The sequence below is a fragment of the Symphalangus syndactylus genome, chromosome 7 (genome assembly GCF_028878055.3).
Source record: "Symphalangus syndactylus isolate Jambi chromosome 7, NHGRI_mSymSyn1-v2.1_pri, whole genome shotgun sequence".
NCBI classification, from domain to species: Eukaryota; Metazoa; Chordata; class Mammalia; order Primates; family Hylobatidae; genus Symphalangus; species Symphalangus syndactylus.
This window is the reverse complement of record NC_072429.2, coordinates 7,120,274-7,143,210: the sequence shown is the minus strand read 5'-3', so window position 1 is coordinate 7,143,210 and position 22,937 is coordinate 7,120,274. Positions and strand designations below refer to the sequence as shown.

General features: G+C 49.4%; 1 protein-coding gene across 5 annotated transcripts in view; it reads right to left on the bottom strand.

Moving 5' to 3' along the window:
* Window positions 1–22,937, bottom strand: part of RASGEF1C (RasGEF domain family member 1C) — a 109,658-nt gene that overhangs the window by 53,626 nt on the left and 33,095 nt on the right. Inside the window, exon 1 of one of the 5 annotated variants that reach the window (XM_063642491.1) lies at window positions 6,545–6,565. The exons of the other annotated variants lie outside the window; for them this stretch is intronic. The gene's annotated coding sequence lies outside the window, so the exon portion shown is untranslated. Of the gene's footprint in view, window positions 1–6,544; window positions 6,566–22,937 lie in introns of those variants that run through there. 5 annotated transcript variants of the gene reach the window in all.

Sequence of the window (22,937 nt, the reverse complement as noted above, 5' to 3'; positions counted from 1 at the left end):
TACTCTTTGGTGTCCTTCATTTCAATCTGAAGCACTTCATTTAGCATTTCTTCTAGGTAGGCCTTGTGGTAGTGACTTTCTTCAATTCTTGTTTATCTAGGAATGTCTTAACTTTCTACTTGTTTTTGAAGGACAGTTTTGCCATACATAGGATTCTTGGTTGACAGGCTTTCAGCATTTTGAATATATCAACCAACTGCCTTCTGACCTCTAAGGTTTCTTTTCTTTTATTTTCTTCTTTTTCTTTTTTTGAGACAGAGTCTCGCTCTGTCACCAGGCTGGAGTGCAATGGCACAATCTCGGCTCACTGCAACCTCTGCCTCCTGGGTTCAAGTGATTTTCCTGCCTCAGCCTCCCAAGTAGTTGGGACTACAGGTACACGCTACCATGCCCAGCTAATTTTTGTATTTTTAGTAGAGACGGAGTTTCACCATGTTGGCCAGGATGGTCTTGATCTCCTGACCTCATGATTTGCCCACTTCAGCCTCTCCAAGTGCTGGGATTACAGGTGTGAGCCACTGTGCCTGCCAAGGCCTCTAAGGTTTATGATGGGAAATTTCTTGATAATCTGATTGAGGATCACTTTTTTTTTTTTTTTTTTGGAGACAGAGTCTAGTTCTATCACCAGGCTGGAGTGCAGTGGCACAATCTCAGCTCACTGCAACCTCCAACTCCCTGGTTAAAGTGATTCTCCTGCCTTGGCCTCCCAAGTAGCTGGGATGACAGGCATGTGCCACCACGCCCAGCTAATTTTTGTATTTTTAGTAGAGATGGGGTTTCACCATGTTGGCCAGGATGGTCTCCATCTCTTGACCTCTTGATCCACCTGCCTCGGCCTCCCAAAGTGCTGGGATTACAGGTGTGAGCCACTGTGCCCAGCCGAGGACCCCTTTTATGTGATGACTCACTTCTTTCTTGCTGCTCTCAATATTCTCTATTTGTTGTTGTATTTTCCAGTTTGATTATAATGTGTCTCATTGTGGGTCTCTTTGAGTTTATCCTACTTGGTTCACTGAGTTTCCTGGATGTTTATATTCATGTTTTTCAACAAATTTGGGAAGTTTTCAGCCATTAATTATTCAGATAATCTCTCTATACCTTTCTCTCCCTTCTCTTTCTGGGACTCTCACAAAGTGTATGTTGGTCTGCTTTATGGTACTGCTTAGGTCCTGTAGCTTCTGTTCACTTTTTCAATCTTTCTTATTTTCCTCTTCCTCAGACTCAATAATTTCAATTGCCCTATCTTCAAGTTTGCTGATTCTTTCTTTGACCTGCTCAAATCTGCTTTTGAATACCTCTAGTGAATTTTTCATTTCAGTTATTATACTTTATAGCTCCAAAATTTATTTTTGGTTCCTTTGTATGTTTTTCTGTCTCTTTATTGATAATTCCATTTTGTTCATCCATCTTTTTCTTGACTGCTACTTCTTCTTTGCACATCTTTAGGACAGTTGTTTCAAAGCCTTTGTCTAATAAGTCTGTCATGTAGTCTTCCTCAGGGACAGTTTGTTGATTTACTTATTTTTCCTTCAAATGAACCATGTTTTCCTGTTTCTTTATATGCTTTGTGGTATTTATTTTGCAGAAAACTAGACGTTTGACTCTTACAATGTGGCAACTCTTGAAATCAGATTCTCCTTCCCCAGGGTTTGCCGTTTTGGTTTAAAAAAAAAAAAAAAAATGTTGGCCAGGTGCTGTGGCTTACGCCTGTAATCCTGTAATCCCAGCACTTTGGGAGGCTGAGGTAGGCAGATCACCTGAGGTCAGGAGTTCGAGACCAGCCTCAACATGGAGAAACCCTGTCTCTACTAAAAATACAAAAAAATTAGCCAGGCATGGTGGCGGCGCCTGTAATCTCAGCTACTCAGGAGGCTGAGGCAGGAGAATTGCTTGAACCCAGGAGGCGGAAGTTGCAGTGGGCCGAGATTGCGCCACTGTGCTCCAGCCTGGGCAACAAGAGCAGAACCCCATCTCAAAAAAAAAAAAAAAAAAGTTATAGGTTGCCTCTGTGCTGGGATCAGCATAAGGTATAAATGGTAAGTCTTCTTGGGTCTTTTCTGAGGCTGTACCTTTCCCAGGGAAATTGCAGTACCTTTATAAACTTCCCCACATATGTCATTGCTTTTGAATGTTCTAGTCCTTAAATGCCTGGCTCCCAAATGGGGAAAATGGGAACAATTAAAGGGGAGGTAGTGGGGAATTTAAAGGTTCTGGCTCTTTAAATGCCATGGAAGCCTTTTCATCAAGTGGGGATTATAGCAGTGGGGGCCCACCTCTGTGTCTGCACATCCATGATCAGAGGCAGCAGAACACAGATCCCTGATATTGATATTTGGAGTGCAAGGTCTTTATGGCCCACCCTGGCTCCCACAGGCTGTATGTAAGCTGTTCCACAAACACATGCACAGCCTGCCATGGGATTTGGGGGTGGGGGATAGGTAGCTGCTACCATGTTAAGAGCTGGAATTGACCAGAATTCACCATGATTTACTATCCAAGCCCTCCTCTGGAGCTGCAAGCTTTCAAATAGACTCCAAAATTTCAAAATAGTTAGACAGATTCTGCCAGTTCGTTTGTCATCTACATGGAGAGACGGAATCCTGATGCCTCCTACTCCACCATCTTCCCTGATTTCTCTTCATTACATCTTTAACTGGCTATTGCTGTTGTGTTTTGTATATGGCTTTGTATAGCATCTTATTCGTTCTAATAGCCTTGGAGTTTGCAGAAGTCAATCATGTCTACAATTAATGGTAATTTCATTTTTTCCCTTCTGGTGGTTAAACTTTTCTCCCTTTTCTTGTCATAATGCATTGGACAGAACTTGCTAGCAGAAACAATACTGGTAAGAATAAGTATCTTATATTGCTCTATCTCACCATCAGGGTGAGGTGTGCTCTGGAAACAGAGCTGAAAGCCCATTTAGGATGATGTTGCCAGTCCCCCTACTCCAAACCCAAACGTTGGTTTGTTGGGAGGGGCTGGGGCCACGTGGCCCCTGGTCAGCATGTGTCCCGGAAGCCCCAGGACATTTATGACTTATTCCTTCTCCTGCCACGAGAAAGAACTGACCAGCCCTGGGCCTTCTCAGAGTCCATGATTCTGTTCAGTTTTACTTCTCTCTGTGAAGGGTCCCCAGAAGCTCTGAGAAGAGGCCTGAATTCTAAGTTTTCTTACAGGGCCCAGGACAGGTCTGCCCCCGGGCAGGTGTCTGGAGCCTCAGCTGGCCCTGGGCGCTGTTGCAAGGGCCAAATGGGCCTCTTTGTTTGGGACTACCTCTGCTGGCTTCTTCTGGAACAGGGACAGTCCCTGTCCCCTTAAGGGATAGGGAGCTGAACTCAGCACTGTTTCCAAGGCTCCTGGGTGAAGCACCTGCTCCACCTTACCCGGACAGGTTCTGAACTCCAGGGACTTAAGTTAAAGAAGACATAGACTCTATCGTTCTTCAGTGTCTTTTGTTCTCACATGTCTGTGTCACTTAATCCTTAAAATGACCATAGGGAAATGACTACCCACTTTACAGATGAATAAACCCGGACCCTCAAGGGTAAAGTGGGGTGGACAAGGTTACCAGCTGCTGACTGGTGGACTGGGCTGGACTCTGGACTCTTTTTTTTTTTTTTTTTTTTTGAGATGGAGTCTCACTCTGTCACCCAGGCTGGAGTGCAGTGGCGCAATCTCAGCTCACTGCAAGCTCCAAGCTCCGCCTCCCGGGTTCACACCATTCTCCTGCCTCAGCCTCCCGAGTAGCTGGGACTACAGGCACCCACCACCACGCCTGCCTATTTTTTTTTTTGTATTTTTAGTAGAGACAGGGTTTCACCGTGTTAGCCAGGATGGTCTCGATTTCCTGACATCATGATCTGCCTGCCTCAGCCTCCGAAAATGCTGGGATTACAGGCGTGAGCCACTGCGCCCACCCTGGACTCTTGACTCCAGCCCAAGTTCCTGGCCCTGGACCTTTGAGGCGGAATTGGTACAGCCTGAGTGGAAGACAGACTTGGCCCGAAGGTTCAGCAGGAAAGCCGGGTGCTGGCGCTGGGAGCTGAGGGACAACCTGAGTACTGGAAGCCACAGTGTGGCTCCTGGAAGCCTCCAGGAGGCAGGGAGCTTCTGGGCAGCCCTGATGGACTGAGCTGAAGGAGAGGCCCCAGACCACAGCCCAGCCCTTCCCCACCTTGCACAGAAACCTCAAGGGAGGAAGGCCCCTGACCCTGAGTATGGGTCTGGACTATGCCAGCTCCTGTCTGGCCGCCCCGAGCAGCGGTAGCATCATGTCTAGGCTCTGAAAGCCTCTGTGTCCTCCTTTTCTCTCCCTGGAAGAGCCTGGAGCTTGGACACACATTTCATTTCCATCTGGGTCCCATGAAGGACTCCTGCCTGCTCCCTGATGTCTGAAGGGATGCTGTGGGGGAACTGCGGCCTCCCTAGGCCGAGCCCAGATCTGCTTGCGGAGGCTGAGAATGCACCTGGCCTTGCCTTCAGGAGGGCAACGCGCTTGGCTGTGAGGGGAGGATTGGCCTGAGTTATTTTGGGGCTCCATATGGCCTTCAGCTCCTGCTGACAGATCCCGCTGCTTCCCTCAGGAAGCTCTTGTTTCTGATTGCTCAGGGCTTGCAGGCAATCTGCTGGATGCAAGGCGACAGCACCAAGACCCACGGTAGATTGGCCACGAAATATAGAGCTCTCCCAAGAGGGCAAGTCAGCCTCTCTCCTGCTCTGTCTTCTATCCTGTCCCTTACTCTTGGCCCACGTTCTCAGTTACGTCCTGAGCACAGACTTCTAGAAGGAGAGGCACAGCCCAGTCACTCCCCAAACCACAGTGAAGGGGTTTGTTTCACCTCCCAACCCGCATGCTGCCTTCCCTTCAGGAACTTCTCCCCGTTGGCTGGAGCCTGAGTCAGGGTGGGAAGCTGAGTCCCGGCCAAGTGGCCCTGTCCCTGCTCTCACCGTTGAGCAAGTGACCAGGTTATCCAACTAGAGCAAAGCCTGGGCTTTGCTTCGAGACAGTTACTATTATTATTATTACAACATGAACATCTGTTCCCAGGACCCAGGCTAATAAAAAGAGTGTTACCAGTACCTTAAAATCTCTAATGCACCTTCCTCAACCAGTCCACTCCTCATCCCCCTAACCTCTAGACAAGACCATCCTGACTTCTGTGCTAATTGTTCCCTTGCTTTTCTTTGTAGTTCCACCTGTGTATTTATCCCCAAATACCCTGCCTAGTTTGACAGTGGAGGGCAGGGGCACGCTGACAGTGCAAGGAGAGGACGGCACTGCCCCTGCTGGATGGGGGCTCCAGGAAGTGAGCAGATCAGTCTCCAGGCTGTGGTCTGATTCCTGCTTCTCTGGGAGCTGACAAGGCCCCTCCGGGGGAAATCGTGAGCAGGGTTGAAAGGGAGTCTTGGGAAACACTGGGCTCAGCACAATTGGTGCCTGGCAGGGCAGAGGTGGAGACCAAGCGCTGGACCTCTGTGATAAAGAACTGTTATCGAAAATATATAAAGGGCCAGGCATGGTGGCTCACACCTGTAATCCCAGCACTTTGGGAAGCTCAGCATGCAGACTGCTTGAGTCCAGCAGTTCGAGACCAGCCTGGGCATCAGGGTGAGATCCCGTCTCCACTGAAAATTAGTAAAAAATTAGCTGGGCGTGGTGGTGTGCACCTGTAGTCCCAGCTACTTGGGAGGCTGAGGTGGGAGGATCACCTGAACCCAGGAAGTTGAGGCTGCAGTAAGCCGAGATCGTACCACTGCACTCCAGCCTGGGCAACCAGAGTGAGACCCTGTCTCAAAAAAAAGTAAATAAAACAAAATAAAACATACGAAGAAATCTTACAACTTAATAATAAGAAAACAAACAACCTGATTAATAAGTGAGACAAAGACCTTAACAGACACCTGACCAAAGAAGATATAAGACAGAAAATAAGCATTTACAAAGGGGCTTCACATCATATGCCATCAGGGAAATGCAAATTAGAACAAGATACCACTACACACCTACTAGAATGGCCAAAATCCAGATCACTGTCACCATCAAATGCTGGCGAGGAAGGGGAGCAGCAGGAATTCTCATCATTGCTGGTGAGAGGGCAGTACGGTACAGGCGCTTTGCAATGCAGCTTGGCAGTTTCTTACAAAACTAAACATACTCTTACCATATAATCTAGCAATCTCATTTCTTGGTATTTACCCAAAAGAGTTGAAAATTTATGTCTACATAAAAACCTACACACAGGTGTTTCCAGCAGCATTATCATAATTGCCCAAACTTGGAAGCAACCAAGATGTCCTTCTATAGGTGAGTGGGTAAATAAACTGTGGTACATCCATCCAAGTGCTAAAAAGAAATGAAGTATCAGGGCTGGGCGTGGTGGTCCATGCCTGTAATCCCAGCACTTTGGGCGGCCGAGGTGGGCAGGTCCCCTGAGGTTGGGAGTCCGAGGCCAGCTTGACCAACATGAAGAAACCCCGTCTCTACTAAAAAAAAATACAAAATTAGCCGGGCTTGGTGGCGCATGCTTGTAATCCCACCTACTTGGGAAGCTGAGGCAGGAGAATTGCTTGAACTCAGGAGGCGGAGGTTGCAGTGAGCCGAAATTGCGCCATTGCACTCCAGTCTCAGCAACAAGAGCAAAATTCCGTCTCAAAAAAAAAAGGAAATGAAGTATTAAGCCATGAAAAAGACATGGAGGAAATGTAAATGCATATTACTAAGCAAAAGAAGCCAATCTGAAAAGACCGTATGATTCCAACTAGATCACATTCTGGAACATGAACATTTATGGAGACAGTAGAAAGACCAACGGTTTCCAGGGTTAGTGGGGAGGGAGGAATAAATAGGTGGAACACAGAGGATTTCTAGGGCAGTGAAACTATTCTGTGTGATACTATAAGGGTGGACATGTGACATTATTCATTTGTCAAAACCCATAGAATGTACAACACCAAGCATGACCACCTAAGGTGAACTCTGCACTCTGGGTAATAATGATGTAGCAATGTAGGTTTATCAGCTGTATCAAATGTACCATTCTGGTGGTTGATGTTGATAATGGGGGAGCCTTTGTATGTGTGGGGGCGAGGGGATGTGGGAAATCTCTACTTTCTGCTCAATTTTGCTGTGAATTTAAAACTGCTCTAAAAAATAAAGTCTATTTTTGGCCGGGCGCGGTGGCTCACGCTTGTAATCCCAGCACTTTGGGAGGCCGAGGTGGGCGGATCACGAGGTCAGGAGATCGAGACCACGGTGAAACCCCGTCTCTACTAAAAATACAAAAAATTAGCCGGGCGTGGTGGCGGGCGCCTGTAGTCTCAGCTACTCGCAGAGGCTGAGGCAGGAGAATGGCGTGAACCCGGGAGGTGGGGCTTGCAGTGAGCCGAGATTGCGCCACTGCACTCCAGCCTGGGCGACAGAGCGAGACTCCGTCTCAAAAAAAAAAAAAAAAAAAAAAAAAAAATAAAGTCTATTTTTTAAAAAGATGGCTTGAAGGGAGCGGGGGCCTTGGTGATGATCGTCTACTTCCTAGCTCACGCTGCTGCAGTGGAGCTCAGTTGCCTGCTGGATGTGGTGCAAAGCTGTTACACTGAGATCACCTTTCACCATCCTCCAAGAGATTCCTTCTCCTTTGTGTGTTGGGCTCCTGTCTCCTGTATTTGAAGTCTTCTTTCTTGGGTTGGTCTTTCATTTTAATGGAGCACATCCTCTAGTAGCTTTCTGAGAAGAGGTGCTTAGGAAGTAAATGTTTAAGATCTCACATGCCTGTAAACGTTCTCATTTTACCATCACACTTGCTAGTATAGTTTATAGTTCAGCAGGGCATAGAATTCTAGATCCGTGCTCATTTGTCTTCACACTTTCGAAGGCATTGTTTTCTGGCTTCTCTCTGAACTTTGCAGAATTTTCTTTGTTCCAGTAGGGTGACCCATCATGCTGGTTTGCCTGGGATTGTCCTAGTTTTAGTACTAAAAATCCTGGATCCCAAGAAAAACCCCTCAGTCCTAGGTAAACAAAGCCAGTTAGTCAGCCTAGTCCCAAGTCTTTTGAAATCTCACAAGGACGCACCTTGACACGGGCCTTTCTATGTCCCTCGTGTGGAGCACTTTCCAGTCTCACGGGCTGGAAGCTCTTGCCCTTCAGTGCTGGAAAACTTTCTTAAATCATTTCACGGACGGTTTGTTCTCCTTCATTTTCTCTGTCTAGAATTCTTAGCACCCATTGTTGGACCCCCTGGACTTGTCCTCCAATTTAAAAAATATTTTCTCTCCTAGTTTCCATTACAAAATCTTCGAGCTCTACTTTGTGAAAGCATTTCGGTTTTATCTTCCAAATCTTCTTTTGTTTATTTCTGCTGATGTATTTTTAATTTCTATGAGGTCTTTTTTTTTGTCCTTTGAATGCTACTTTTTGTTCTTTTTTCAGAGATGTAATTTCTTCTCTGACCTCTCTGAGAATATTAGTAACAAGTTTTTAAAAAATTTTTTTAAATTAATTAATTAATTAATTATTATTATTTTTGAGATAGAATCTCACTCTGTTGCCCAGGCTAGAGTGCAACGGTGCGATCTCGGCTCACTGCAACCTTTGCCTCCCAGGTTCAAGCAATTCTCCTGCCTCAGCCTCCCAAGTAGCTGGGACTACAGGCGCGCACCACCACGCCTGGCTAATTTTTTGTATTTGAGTGGAGACGGGGTTTCACCGTGTTGCCCAGGGTGGTCTCAAACTCCTGAGCTCAGGCGATCCACCTGTCTCAGCCTCCCAAAGTGCTAGGATTACAGGCGTGAGCCACCTTGCCCGGCCTTAACAAGTTTTATTTGAAGTTTTCTTCTTCCTGCATTGCGTTTGTTTCCTCCAATTTGCCTTTTTTCCTCGTTTGCCCTGGTCTCCGTCTGCCATGCCGGAAGCATTGACTCAGATGTCTGGGGCTCCTTGGCCACCACATAGAGACTGAGACTGATTGGATGCTTCAAGAGAGATGATGGGGCTTCGGAAAAGCTCGCAGTGGGGAGATCTAGGTAGGCCATTTGGGGGAACTCTGATCCTGAAGTTGGGAGCACCCCCTTAACTGATCCGCAGGCTGGGGATTTGGCTTTCTGAGGTCTGCTCTGTCATTGGTTACTTACCCACTTGCTTTCATTTTGTTTGTTTATTTTGACAAAAGTCCCATCGGTGTACTTCAGTGAGGTTTCAGGAGGGACCAAGTGTTCAGCCAGCCCTCCTGATGCTCTCTTGCCAGCGGGACTGGAGGTTAAACAGATGAATGTGAGCTGCTGTGGCTGCCCAGCCAACAAGTGGGGACAGGAAGCCAAGCTTTGAGCACATTGTTTGGATCCTGAATCTAGCTGCACTCGAAGTTAACCCTGCTTGTAGAATCTTGATACCAAAAATTTGCCCCAGAGGATACTCCTGCCTCCAGGGCTCATGGCTGCTCACCTATGGCCTTGTTTATCCCACGGAAGGTGCACCAGTGGGAAGGTCTCTCTGGATGCCACTTCTTTGCTAACGTGGAGGTGTTTCCTGCAAATCTCCTCTGTTCCTGTGACTCAGTAGAGCGCCCCTCCCAAGCCCCTGCTACAAGAAGCCATTTGGCTCTTTCTGGACCTGAGGAGTAGCCAGGGGTCCCTGAGGCCTCTAGGGTCCGAGTCAAGGCACCCACTCACCTTCCATGTGCAGTTGGCCTCTGGGGCCTCCAGACTGGACACCCTCTGCTCCAGGTGTCTGGGCATGTCGCCCTGTGAGCCTAGAGACCTTTCTCCAGGTTGTACACAAGGGGTGGGCTCCACGCTGCCGAGGGTGTCCCCTCTGTTGGTGACATACACTGACCATCACTCCACCACTTGGGGTCATTCCACCTGGCTCCCCAAGGCAAAGGCCCCCGAGCTGCACACACCCATTTCTATCCTAATGCCCAGCATCATTCCTATCACACTGTCAGCTTTGCCTCTGGGAAGGAAAACTGGCTCCTAATTTCAGTAGGCCACACACAATATGCATGTCATCAGTATTAGGAAAACTTTTAAAGTTGAAAAATACAAAATTAACCTCTAGATAGGCGCCCAGTGGAGAAAACAGCAAGCAGAAGAGTATTTACTCCAGTAAGGGTCTCACATCAGCAAGAAGCCACGCACAGCTTGAGAACGTCCCTGTAAAGCCAGGCAGACCCCTGGTATAAACTCATAAATGCGTCCTACAAGTGCTCGAAGGCACTTTCCTCCGAATGCTGATTTTTGCACGCACCTTTAGGGCATCTGTGTTTACAGTATAACACAATGCGGCAATATTAGGGAGTGTCAGCAAGACAGATGACAGAAAACCGAGCAAGTGGCGCATGACTGCATTTGGCGCAGCCCTGGAAGTTGTGGGTGCAAAGAGAGGCAGGGAAGGGGCCCATCACTAAACATAGGGACCCATTTCCCCACTCCCACAGGCCAGCCTGTGCTCAGGGTCTGGGGCAGGAAGTGGTGGCAGAGAGCAGAGAAAAATGGGACTCTTCTTCTGGACCTTGGAGATGGATATGCCTGGGATAAATGCAAAGTTCCTCCACAGCCCCCAGACTAGAAAAACATTTCCTAGACTTGGGGGAGAGGAAGAAGGTGCAGGGAGTCCCTGAGGACGTGGGCTGCAGTTGGCAGGAGAGGGACTCCCTCCGCCCTGCTTCCTGAGGTGGTTTCCTCCCTGGAAAGCGGAGGTGGCAAGAACTGGCCCTAGCCCCGCGCAGCCCTGCGGAAGCCCCAGTGACACTAGGAGCCACGGCAGCCAGGTGGGAACTGCCCAGAATGTGGCTCACCTGTGTGGACCTGATGGGGCCGGGGCCATCGCCGTGGCATCTTGAGGACCTGACGCGAGCTCTGTGGTCCTGGACGCCAGCCCAGGGAGGGCAGATGTCAACACTGACTGGCATCCGGGGCTGTGAGGGCAGCGCTGCAGGATGCCAGGCTGAGCTCAAGAGGGGAAGCAGGTGCAGCCTCACCTCCCCAGCCCCTCGGCTCCTGGAACACCGCCGTGGCTGCGCATTCACTGCCATCTCTGCCGGGAGCCTCCTCCCTCCTGCACGTGGCTGATGCCCCCACCCCCATTCAGCTCGCCGGACAGTCTCAGGCCAGGTCACACAGACCCACCTGCGGGAGGGGTGTCCCTCCACATCACATCGCTGGGGCTACTTTCCCACAGCCCCTGCCACCGACTGAGGTTCTCCTGTCTCTTCTCTGCCTCCCCACAAGACCGGGAGCCTTGGGACAGGGTCTCTTATATCCATGGCAGTGCCCCCAGGGCCTGGGATGTGCTGGGCACATGGTGGGTATCCGAAAGCAAATTTGAGACAAATTCATCAGTGAGTGGATGGATGACCACAGATGAGGTTCTGTCTGATCACTGACCTGCAGGGTGGCCTCAAGTCCCCCACGGAGCTAGAAAGCCGGGGACAGGAAGGTCCTGGGTTGTCTAGCACTGGCCTGCAGAGGGGTGTGAGCGCTGTCAGAAGCCACCAGCTCTCTGGCTTCCTACTCACAGGCCCTGCCTCCCTCTCTGAAAATCAGGACAGTGTCTGCTTGTCTCTAGCCACTTTGCAATCCCCATCTTCCTGGGTCATGGATGTGGCATTGGCTCCTGAGTTCTCAAAGCAGCAGGGTAAAAATCCAGCTGGGCTGGGCAGTGGAGAAACTGAGTCCCAGAGGGAGGACATTTGCACCCAGTGCACTGGCACCCTAGGTCCCAGCTCTGATGTCACCCCTAGGACCCACGGCCTGGGCATGTAACTGGAGGGGCCACAGGCCAAGAGCCAGGTGGCCTTTCACAGGCAGCCATGCGGGCAGACCCAGGTGGGAGCCTCAGATTCTCAAAGCTGAAAATGGAACTGCCCTCTCTGTATTACCCCAAGCAACTCAAAGCCAGACAGCCCTTCCACATTTGACCAACAAGCTCCCCTCACTGCATTAAGGGACTTTTTACAGGTGTGAATTGTCATAAATAGATTTATGTTTATTATTACTCACATTTTGATGTTTTTAGCTATTCTAGTTCCTTTGCCTTTCTATATACATTTTAGAATTACTTTATATATTTCCACAAGAAAATCCTGCTGGGATTTTTATGGGAACTGCATTATATATGTAGATTAATTTTGGGAGAACTAATATCTTTACTACGTTGAGTCTTCCAATCCATGAATACAGTGTGTCTGTATGATTACTTGGGTCTCCTTTGATTTCTTTCATCAGAATTTCATTTCATAGTTTTCAGCACACAGATCCTGCATACGGATTGCTAGATTCATACCTAAGTATCTTTGGGGGCCTGGGGGTAGCTATGGCAAACAGCATTGTATTTTAGATGTTGGCTACCAATTGTTCATAGCTAGTACAGAGAAATACAACTGATTGTTGACTTTGTATCCTGGCATCTTTAGAAACCTATGCATTAATCCTAGGTTTTCTTCCCCCTTTGGATTTTCTAGGTAGAAAATTATCATGTCTGTAAACAGACAGTTTTAGTTCTTGCTTTCCAATCTGTATGCTTCCTTTCCTCCCACTATCCCCTCAATTTTTTTTTTTTTTTTTTAGCCTATTGCACTGGCTAGGACTTCCAGTAGGATACTGATAGGAGGGTGGAGAATGGACAATCAACTTGTTCCTGATCTTAGGGAGAAAATATTCAGTCTTTTACCATTAAATATGACATTAGTGGTAGGTTTTGTGAAAATGCCCTTTATCAGATTGGGGAAGTTCGCTTCTGTACCTAGTTTGTGGAGGAGTTTTATCACGAATAGATGTTAAATTTCCCTTGAAACTTCCTTTCTTACCTATTGTTCAATGCTTTTTCTGCATCAGTTGCTGGGATGCTTTTCTTCTTTACACTGTTAGTGTGATAGATTATATTGATTAATTTATAAACAGTAAACCAGTCTTGCATCCCCAGGATAAACCCCACTTGGTCGTGGTATATCTCTCTATACCTATAATCTATAACCTATGTATACTGCTGAATTTTATTTGCTATATTTTGCTGAAGATTTTTGTTCATACAGGACATTGGTCTGTTTGTCTTTGTCTGGTTTTGATTTCAAAAAACCAAACCTCTTCTATTTTCTGAAAGCGACAGTATAGAATTGTGTTATTTCTCCATTAAATGATTGGTAGAATTAACCAGTAAACCATCTCTTCCCGGAGATTGCTTTTTCTAAGCTTCGAAATGATAATTTCAAGGTCTTTAATGGTTATAGGACTATTTAGGTTACCTATTTCACCTAAGGTGAGTTTTGAAAGTTAGTTGCTTTCAAGGAATTGGTCCCTTTCGTCTCAGTTGTCAAATTTATGTGTGTAGCATTGTTATAGCTTTGCCTTATTACCCTTTTAATGTCTGCAGATCTCTCGCATATCCCCACTTTCACTCTTGACCTTTGTGTTTTCTCTCTTTTGTTCATTGTCAGTATCGCTAGAGGTTTGTCAATTGTATCGATCTTTCTAAAGAAACCGTCAGTATCGCTAGAGGTTTGTCAATTGTATCGATCTTTCTAAAGAAACCGCTTTGGGTTTCATCGATGTTCTCTTTTTCTGCTGTCAACATCACTGATATTTCCACACTTATTTTTTATCATTTCCTTCTTTATGTTTGCTTTGGGTCTATTTTGCCCTCTTCTCTCTCTAGTTTCTTAATGTGAAATTTCAATGATTGATGTGAGATCTTCCTAGTGTAAGAATACTGCAAATATCTTCTCAAAAATAAGAGATTTTCATTCACAAGAGATAATTGTATCTATTTGTGGGGTACAATGTGATGTTTTGATATAAATTACTCATTTAAGCATTGTTTTAGGTATATCCAACAGATTTTAATACACTGTATTTTCATTCAGTTAAAAATGTTTTTGAATTTCCCTTGAGACATGCATTTTTACCTATGAATTATTTAGATACATGCTTAATTTCTAAGTGTTTGTTCTAAAATTTCTCTGTTGTGGTTCTATCTTTGATTTCTAATCTAATTTCATTTTGGTCAAAGAACATATTTTATACGAATTCAATCTTTCATAGTTGCTAAGGTGTGTTTCATGTTCCAAGATATGGTTTTGGTGAATATTCCATTTGCACTTGAAAAGAATTCTGCTGTGGTTGGGTAAAGTTTCTACAAATGTCAATTAACTCCAGTTGGCTAATGACATTGTTCAGTTCTTCTATATCCTTGCTGATTTCTGTCTCCTACTAACAGAGGAGTGTTGAAGTCTCTATATTTGCGGATTTGTCTGTTTTGCCTTTCAGTTCTGTCCGTTTTGCTTCATGTATTCTGAAGCTCTGTTGTTAGGTGCACATACATTTAGGATTGTTGTGTTCTCTTTGTAAATGGCCCTTTTATCATTATGTAATGTCTTTATCTGTGGTAATTCTCTTTGCTTTAAACTGTGCTTTGTCTGTTATTAATACAGCCACTCTGGGTTTCTTTTGATTACTATTTTCCCGGTATATCCTTTTCCCATTCTTTCTCTTTGAACCTATCTATTCCATTATATTTGAAATGAGTTTCTTTTTGGTAGCATAAAATTGGATCATTTAAAAAAATCCACTCTGGCAATTTCTGTCCTTTCATGGGTAGTCTTAAGACTTTACAATTACTGTATTTATTGATATGTTTGAATGAAGGCTATTGTTTTGTTAAATAAACTTTTTAGAGTAGGTTTAGGTTCATAGCAATGATTTTCTTTTTTCTTTTTAAATTTTTGTTTTAAATTCTAGGCAGGGGGTGGTGGCTCACTCCTGTAATCCCAGCACTTTGGGAGGCTGAGGCAGGTGGATCACCTGAGGTCAGGAGTTTGAGACTAGCCTGGCCAACATGGTGAAACCCCATCCCTACTACAAATACAAAAAATCAACCAGGCGTTGTGGCATGGGCCTGTATTCTCAGCTACTCAGGAGTCTGAGGCAGGAGAATCACTTGAACCCAGTAAGTGGAGGTTGCAGTGAGCCAAGATTGTGCCACTGCACTCCAGCCTAGGCAACAGAGCAAGACTCTGTCTCAAAAAAAAAAAAAAAATTCTTGTTCCCCTTTATGCCTTCTTTTGAGTATATGAACATTTAGTATTTCATTTAATTTTTCCTTTTTTTTTTTTTTTTTTTGAGATGGAGTCTGGCTCTGTCACCCAGGCTGAAGTGCAGTGGCATGATCTCGGCTCACTGCAAGCTCTGCCTCCCAGGTTCACACCATTCTCCTGCCTCAGCCTCCTGAGTAGCTGGGACTACAGGTGCCCGCCACCACACCCGGCTCATTTTTTGTATTTTTAGTAGAGACAGGGTTTCACCGTGTTAGCCAGGATGGTCTCGATCTCCTGACCTCATGATCCGCCCACCTCGGCCTCCCAAAGTGCTGGGATTACAGGCGTGAGCCACCGTGCCCAGCATAATTTTTCCATTTTTTTGTAGTTTTTTTCATGGTTTGCACTAGAGATTACAGCATATATATATTTAACTTTTCACAGTTTATTTAGAATAAATATTCCATCACTTCAAGTGGAATCTAGAAACTTACCACCCTGTAGGCATTAAGTTTTATCCTCCCTTGTTTATACTGTAGGTCTGCATACATTGAAAATGCCATCTGACACTGTTATTTTCATTTTCAACCATCAAACATACTTTAAAAATTCAAGAGGGACAGAGGAGTCTATTATATTGACACAGACGGTTACTGTCTCTGTTGCTCTTCCTTCATTCCCCATGTATGTGTCCTTCTAGTATCACTTCCTTTTGGCCAGAAGAACTTCTGTGAGCAGTGCTTGCAGAGCCGTTCTATTGGCAACACACCCTCTTAGCTTCCCTTTACCCGAGTGTGTCTTATATCACAGAATTTTTTTTTTTTTTTTTTTTTTTTTTTTAGACGGAGTTTCACTGTTGTCACCCAGGCTAGAGGACCGAAATGTTTTAGCAGATAATCGACCCAGAAGGGCTTGGGCCAAAAGTTTAGGCTGCTATGGGCTGTGGTTCCATGAAAGTTCTGTTTTCAAAGTCATTGAGTTGGTATTTAAATTCCTGTGCTACGTAGTGGCCAGTCTGAGACCTGGGCTGTGGTTTATTTGGTACTATAGTTGTCAAAGCCTATGTTGGGTTAGGGCCACGCTCCTGCAGCTTAAGGATAAGCCCAGGAATAAACAACTCTCAAAAACAAAACAAAACAAACAAAAACAAACAAAAGGCCGGGCGTGGTGGCTCACGCCTGTAATCCCAGCACTTTGGGAGGCCGAGGTGGGTGGATCACCTGAGGTCGGGGGTTCGAGACCAGCCTGACCAACGTGGAGAAACCCCGTCTCTACTTAAAAAAATACAAAATTAGCCGAGCCTGGTGGCGCATGCCTGTAATCGCAGCTACTCGGGAGGCTGAGGCAGGAGAATTGTTTGAACCCGGGAGGTGGAGGTTGCCATGAGCCGAGATGGCTTCATTGAACTCCAGCCTGGGCAACAAGAGTGAAACTCCATCTCAAAATAAATAAACAACAGAAACAACAACAAAAAAGCTCTATGGGATTGCTTTCCTGAGCAATCTTTATGGTATTTTCCAGTTTCCTGGGCCTCCCCATTTCGGTCCTCGAGCCAGAAAGCTAGGGCTTTCCTTCCTTGGTTTCGCTCTGCACTCACCATGGCTATGCCTGATTCCAGGGCCAAGGGGGGTGGGGGTCAGAGAGCGAAAGAGAAGCTGGGAGTTCATCTTCCTTGAGGCAACAGCTCCTCCCCTCAGAGAGGAAGGCCTCTCCCTCTTGGAATTCTGGGCTCCTGTGGGGCCTATGCAATGCTCCCATGCGATTACCTGTGGGCTGGGGTACGAGAGAGCAAAGATTTTTAAAATGGATTTTCTCGGCCGGGTGCGGTGGCTCACGCTTGTAATCCCAGCACTTTGGGAGGCCGAGGCGGGCGGATCACGAGGTCAGGAGATCAAGACCATCCTGGCTAACATGGTGAAACCCTGTCTCTACTAAAAATACAAAAAAAAAAAAATTATCCAGGCGTGGTGGCGGGCGCCTGTAGTCCCAGCTACTCGGAGAGGCTGAGGCAGGAGAATGGCGTGAACCCGGGAGGCAGAGCTTACAGTGAGCCGAAATCGCGCCACTGCACTCTAGCCTGGGCAACAGAGCGAGATTCCATCTCAAAAAAAAAAAAAAAAAAAATGGATTTTCTCCACGCTCTGTGAATAATAAGAGACCCTCCTCCCGTTCCTCAAACCAGAAGCGAGAGTTTCTCCTGGAGTTCACTGTTAGCGCTGATGTCCGCAGGTTCCATGCTGCCTGCATGAGTGCAGGCTTGGCTAGACCAGGGGAAAAATGGCAAACCTACCAGCTGGGTAGTACTCCAAATTCCAGTTTTCAAAGCCGTCAAGTAGCTGCTCTATGCATTCTGTTGGTTTTAAGCTGCATTCAGTGGGAGCGTGGAATATGCTCAGACTATCCCAGAACCAGAAAGCTGTTGTTTATGTTGCAATTTCATTCATTTTAAAAATAAATAACGGTTGCTTTCATTACATTAATGTTTATGGTCACTTTCTATTTATGGGAAGCGATACTGATGATTTAGGTAGGAATGTAATATTTCATTACAAAATATATTTATTTTAACAAACGAGCTGATTTTATGAAACAAAGCAAGCAAGACTAGAACAGATCTAAGTCCCCGCTGCCTGCGCCCCGAACAGGCCATCCACATTCCCACCTTGCCTCCGAGTAAGTGCCTTCACGGTTCCCTCTGTTTGGAACGAATCCTCTGGCCCCTTTGAAGGGGGCTCCAGTGTCTGCTCCTGGAAGCAGCGTTCAAAAACGCAGCGGTTGGGGGCAGGGGCCCACGTGTTTTGGAGGCAGCCACTAGAGGAAGTGAGTGAAGTGAAGGAAAGGTCCTCTGAGCATCAGGGCCAGAGGGGAAGGACTGGAGAGGGCAGGTGAGCTGGGAGAGGGGGCTGGGGGGACGTGAGCAGTGGAGGCGGGGGGGAGGGGCAGGCTCCTCCTGAGCCTCAGTTTCCCCTGTGCACAAGGATCGTGAGCACGGAGAGGCTGTGAGCCTGTGTGCCCTGCACAGCATGGGGACTTGGTCTGCACCCTCACTGGCTACATCACACAACCCTCCCTGGCCCTTCTCCTAGCCCGATGTGCACCCCCCAGCACTTGCCCCCCTGACCCCACGGGGCTCCAAGCCCGCCTCTCTGGCCCAGCCCCAGTTCTCCCCTTGCCCTCCCCTTGTGCACCTGTGCAGGCTGCCTTCTCGCCCTGGGGCTCCATGCTTGCTGTCCTCCCCCGGGCTCCCTGCTCCAGGCCTCCGCAGGGCTTCTGCCTGCCCCTCCCTCGGAGACCTTCCGTGACCACTGCCCAGCCCCTCTCCACCCTGGACCCCGTTTCATTTTCCTCATGGCTTTTCTCCAAATCCAAATCCACGTGACTCCCCAGGGACTGGGAGCTCCACTGGGGCACCACGTTGCCTGTTCCTGCTCACGGCTGCACCCCAGCACTAGAGCAGGTTTCAGCAAAAGCCTCCTGGCCGAGTGGATGAGTGAGCAGTGAATGATGGTCCCTGGGATGCAGGAGGGGACCAAGCCGGGCAGCAGGGGAGGGGCCGAGAGTTCAGGAGGCCCCGGCCAGGGCTGAGGCTGACAGTAGTGACCCAGCTGCTCCCGTAGGGCCTCCAGCCAGGAGGCAGCTGCAAGGAGGGGCGCGGGCCTATTCTGTGAGGGAGAAAACAAGCGTCCTATTTACCACGAGAAAGAATATCGGGCTGTGTGTGAAAAATCCCACTTGCTCTGAGATGTGTGAAGCCAGCAGGGCCAGGGACGCAAGTTGTAGCGTCTCATTCAACTCCCCACGCCCCAGCCGAGGGGCACTGTCCTCCCAGCCCCTGTGCTGTGCAGCTGCTGCCTGGTCCTCGCCTGCCCCGCGGAGCCCCCGCCCTGGCCAGGCTCACTGCCCTCCTGAGACCTGCCAAAGTCACCGTCTGGTTTCCTCTTTCATCGAACCTTCCGGAGGTCCCTGTGGCAGTCACGAGCCACAGCTGGCCCCCCAGCGGTGCTCCCCCTTTACACCGGTCCTGCATGGGGCCACCAGACCTCTCCCTCCCGGGCCTGCCTGCCTGGCCACCTGCCTCGGAGCCGACAGCCAAAAGGGCTTCACAGGTGCATTGTGGCACACCCCGGCCCTGCTCCGCTTGTCTTCAGGGCCAAAGTCGGAACGTGGTGGCAGGTGTGGGTCTGCCTGTGGGCAGGGCTCCCTGCCCCCTGTCCCCTGTTCCCACCTTGCCTGGGGGCCTCTCCCTGCCTGGAGAGTGGGGAGGAGGGGCTGTCAGCGCTGCTGCTCCAAACTGGAGGCCCTGAATCCCAGAGAACATGCGGATGGCCCGGGTCAGAAGATGCGGCCAGAGTTCCAGGACTCAGGGGCCACAGTGTGAGAGGCAGCCGGGCACCCCCATCCAGGCATCCTGTGGCCTTCCCCCAGCACAAGAGTGGGACCCCCGTGGGCTTCACATCTTCAGGGAGGAAGGAGCCAGGGGAGAACAGGGTGGAAAACCATTCTCAGGAGCTTAGGATCTGAGGCTTCTGAGCTGCAGGAGGCCGGGACTTTCTGCTTGGGAGGATCTGGAAAAAGTGTGACCTGTTTTGGGGGAGGGGAGGGCAGGTCCTAAACTGCTGACCCCAGAGGCCTCAGCAGCAGCCTTGTGTTCAGACCTGAAGACTGATGGGAAAGGGACATTAACAAGGACCTCCTCCTACAGCCCGGGGAATCCAACCCGCCCACGAGAAGACGGGAGACCCCGCAGTGACAAGCACCCCAGCACCCTCAGAGCCCGCCTCCGAGGCCGAGGGACGTGCTGAAATAACTGTCACACGTGTGGACTGTCTGTTCCAGGGCAGGTCTCCACAGCACTCACACTCAGCCCCTGGGTCCCAGGCCCTGTTCCCACACAGGTCAGCCTGCGCTGCCTGAGCATCTGCACCACTGCGACGGGCACCCTGCAGGGATGCCAGAGTTTAAGGCAAAAATAGCCAATTCTGTCTCCAAGTGATGGCGTGCGTCACCCACACCTCCTGACAAACACCTCTTTGGCACTCTGGAGAACAGCGAATGCGTAACAAAAATAAATGCTTTGTTTTCTTCCTGCGGCTTGTGGGAGTCAATTCAAAGAGTGGTCTTGGGAGGTAAGCCTGTGAGGCCCGGGACCTGCTGGGCATCCAGGGTGTGGGCCCACCGGGGTCTTCTCCGCTGCCTGGCTGTGGGGCGGGCCCCTCAGCTTTCGGAGCCTCAGCTTCCACATCTGTAAAGTGGGCTCATGAGACACATGCTATAGGTGGGCCTACTGGGTTAGCGGTGGGGTCAGTGGGTGCACTGAAGGCTCACACACGCAAGGAATCTGCACTTCTACCCTCACATTCATAGAAATAAAAATAGTGTTTAAAAAGTCTCAATAGCTATAAACAGATCTGTGTGTCCTGCCCTGCCCATCCACCCTGTCCAATTCACCTAAAGGTAGGCCAGGCAGGACAGGCAGGGCCACCTTCCCTGTGATGAGAGCACAGTGGGCAATAGTAGCCACTGGGTGTTCCAAGCCTGCCTGAGCGCTCAGGGCCCCGGCATGCCCAGATGGCTGGTGGTCCCTCCCACCTGCTCCCCCAGCCCTTAGATGCCACCTCCAGGAAGGCTCCCCTGCCCCCTTCTAGGCAAGAACAGCCACCTGGCCTGGGATGCCCAGCTCTCTACTGCTGCGTATGTTCCCCTGGCCTCGCTCCTGCGTGTGACCAGGGTCCAGGGGTCATGAGGCAGCCAAGGAAACGAGGGCTGAGGGGCAGAGGGACAGGGGCACAGCAGCCTGACACTGAATCTGTGGCACACTCCGCTCTAGATGCTACCTGTCCGCCGCTTCTCTCAGGCCCTCCCATAGAGCCTAGCCCTGGGTGTCTGCCTGGGCCTTCCAGCCCCAGCTGGCAAAGAGCCAGGTCCGCACTGCCCTTTCTCCAAAATCTCTGCCTGAGGCTCCACCCCACAGCTTCGGGCTCCCAGCCCTTCTCTCACGCCCAGCTCCCCAAGAGGGGAGGCCGGGCCACCTCTGCCACCTGCTCCCCACTTCCCTGGGCTTGTCTGTGCTCCTCATCTCTGTGCCCCCTGCCTCCTGTACTCCCTGCAACCCTGCGCTTCTCACCTCCCTTGTCCTCTGCCTCCCTGTGCTCCTCACCTCCCTGTGCCTCTCCCTGTGCTCCCTGCCTTTGTCCATGCTCTACCCTCCTGTGCCTCTCCGTGCCCCTGCCTCCATGCCCTTGCCCATGCTCTACCCTCTTCTGGGTTGCCCTTTCCTGCCAGTCTGCCAGCCGAGGCCCTGAGGGTCAATGCATCTTCCTTTCCTCTGCCCCAACCTGACCCTGGCAGCGGAGCACAGCCCTCGGGGCCCTTCTGTCCCCTGGCAGTACCTGCAGCAGCACCCTGCCTGGCTCTCCTGCCTGCTCCAGTTAAGTCACCTGCAGTTGACAAGCCACCTGGGTGTCCTGCATGGGTTGCATAATGCCCTTTTAGACTGCGAATTTACCGGCCTTATTTACACACTGGGGGCTTTCAGGAGAATCAGGGCGTCTGCTTTCCTGCAAAAACTCAGAAGAGCCGGCTACACAGGGCCTGCATTCCTGCCTGGTACTGTTTATTGGCCAGAGCCAAGGGCTGCCCCTTGACCTGGGGATGCCACCACCTCACTGTCTCTGTCACCTGCTCCCCTGCCCCACCTAGGCCTGCCACCCGGTCTCCAGACCAAAGCCTCTGTGGCTGCCCAGGGTGTAGGGCATGAAGGGGCCCCTGAGGTGGGGAAGGCAGATCCCACACTGACTACAGCTGTCTAGGCAGAAGCAGCTGCGTGGACATCACTCCCTGGGGCCATTTCCTGCTAGCTGGAGATGTGTCTGTCAAGGTCTGGAAAATCTTAAATGACAGAGAAATAAGAATTGGAAGAGAAAAGAATTTCATTTCTCCCCTAAATTTCAAATTTGGGGGAATGAGTTAAAACTGGTGCAGTTGGCCGGGTGCGGTGGCTCACGCCTGTAGTCCCAGCACTTTGGGAGGCCAAGGTGGGCAGATCACGAGGCCAGGAGTTTGAGACCAGCCTGGCCAACATGGTGAAACCCCGTCTCTACTAAAAATACAGAAATTAGCTGGGCGTGGTGACGAGCGCCTGTAATCCCAGCTGCTAGGGAGGCTGAGGCAGGAGAATCGCTTGAGCCCGGGAGGCGAAGTTTGCAGTGAGCTGAGATTGTGCCACTGCACTCCAGCCTGGGCAACAGAGCGAGACTGTCTCAAAACAACAACCACCAAAACAAAACAAAACAAAACAAAAACCTGTGCAATTGTGATCCATGGCATGGAGGCTCAGGGGCAGGGGGGCCCGGACATGGGGATGGTCTCAGAAAGTTGGGGAGGTGTGGTCCTCCTCGCTGCTGCTCTCGGGGGCTCCTTCCGCCTGGAGACGGTGGGCGCCAGAGAAACACTCAGTGCCCAGCGTGGAGCCTGGGCCGTGGTGTGGGCTTGATGAAGCCTGAGTGACTTCGGGCAGACTGTTCATCTGAAAATAACTCCAAAAAGCAAGGAGCCATTTAAATACTTCTCATTCTTGCTATAAGAGGAGGCTCTCACAGCTAAACTTTAACAAATTCGTCATCGTCTTTTCTGGGAAGAACGAGGAAAGATGAAGTCATCAGTTTATGATAAAACAAAGAAACATACTGTTTTCTCTGGCTTCCCTCAGAAACTTCGAGCAGGCAGAGAAAAGGCCCTTGTTAGAAAAGCTGGGGAGATGCGTGTGTGTGCGTCTGCGTGCGCGCACGTGTGTGCACGCGTGTCTGTGTGCGTGCGCACGTGTGTGTGCATGCGTGTGCGTGTGTGTGTGCGTGCGTGTGTGTGGGGGGGTGCATCTGAACCCCCAGCCCAGTGGCTCCACATGGAATCCTG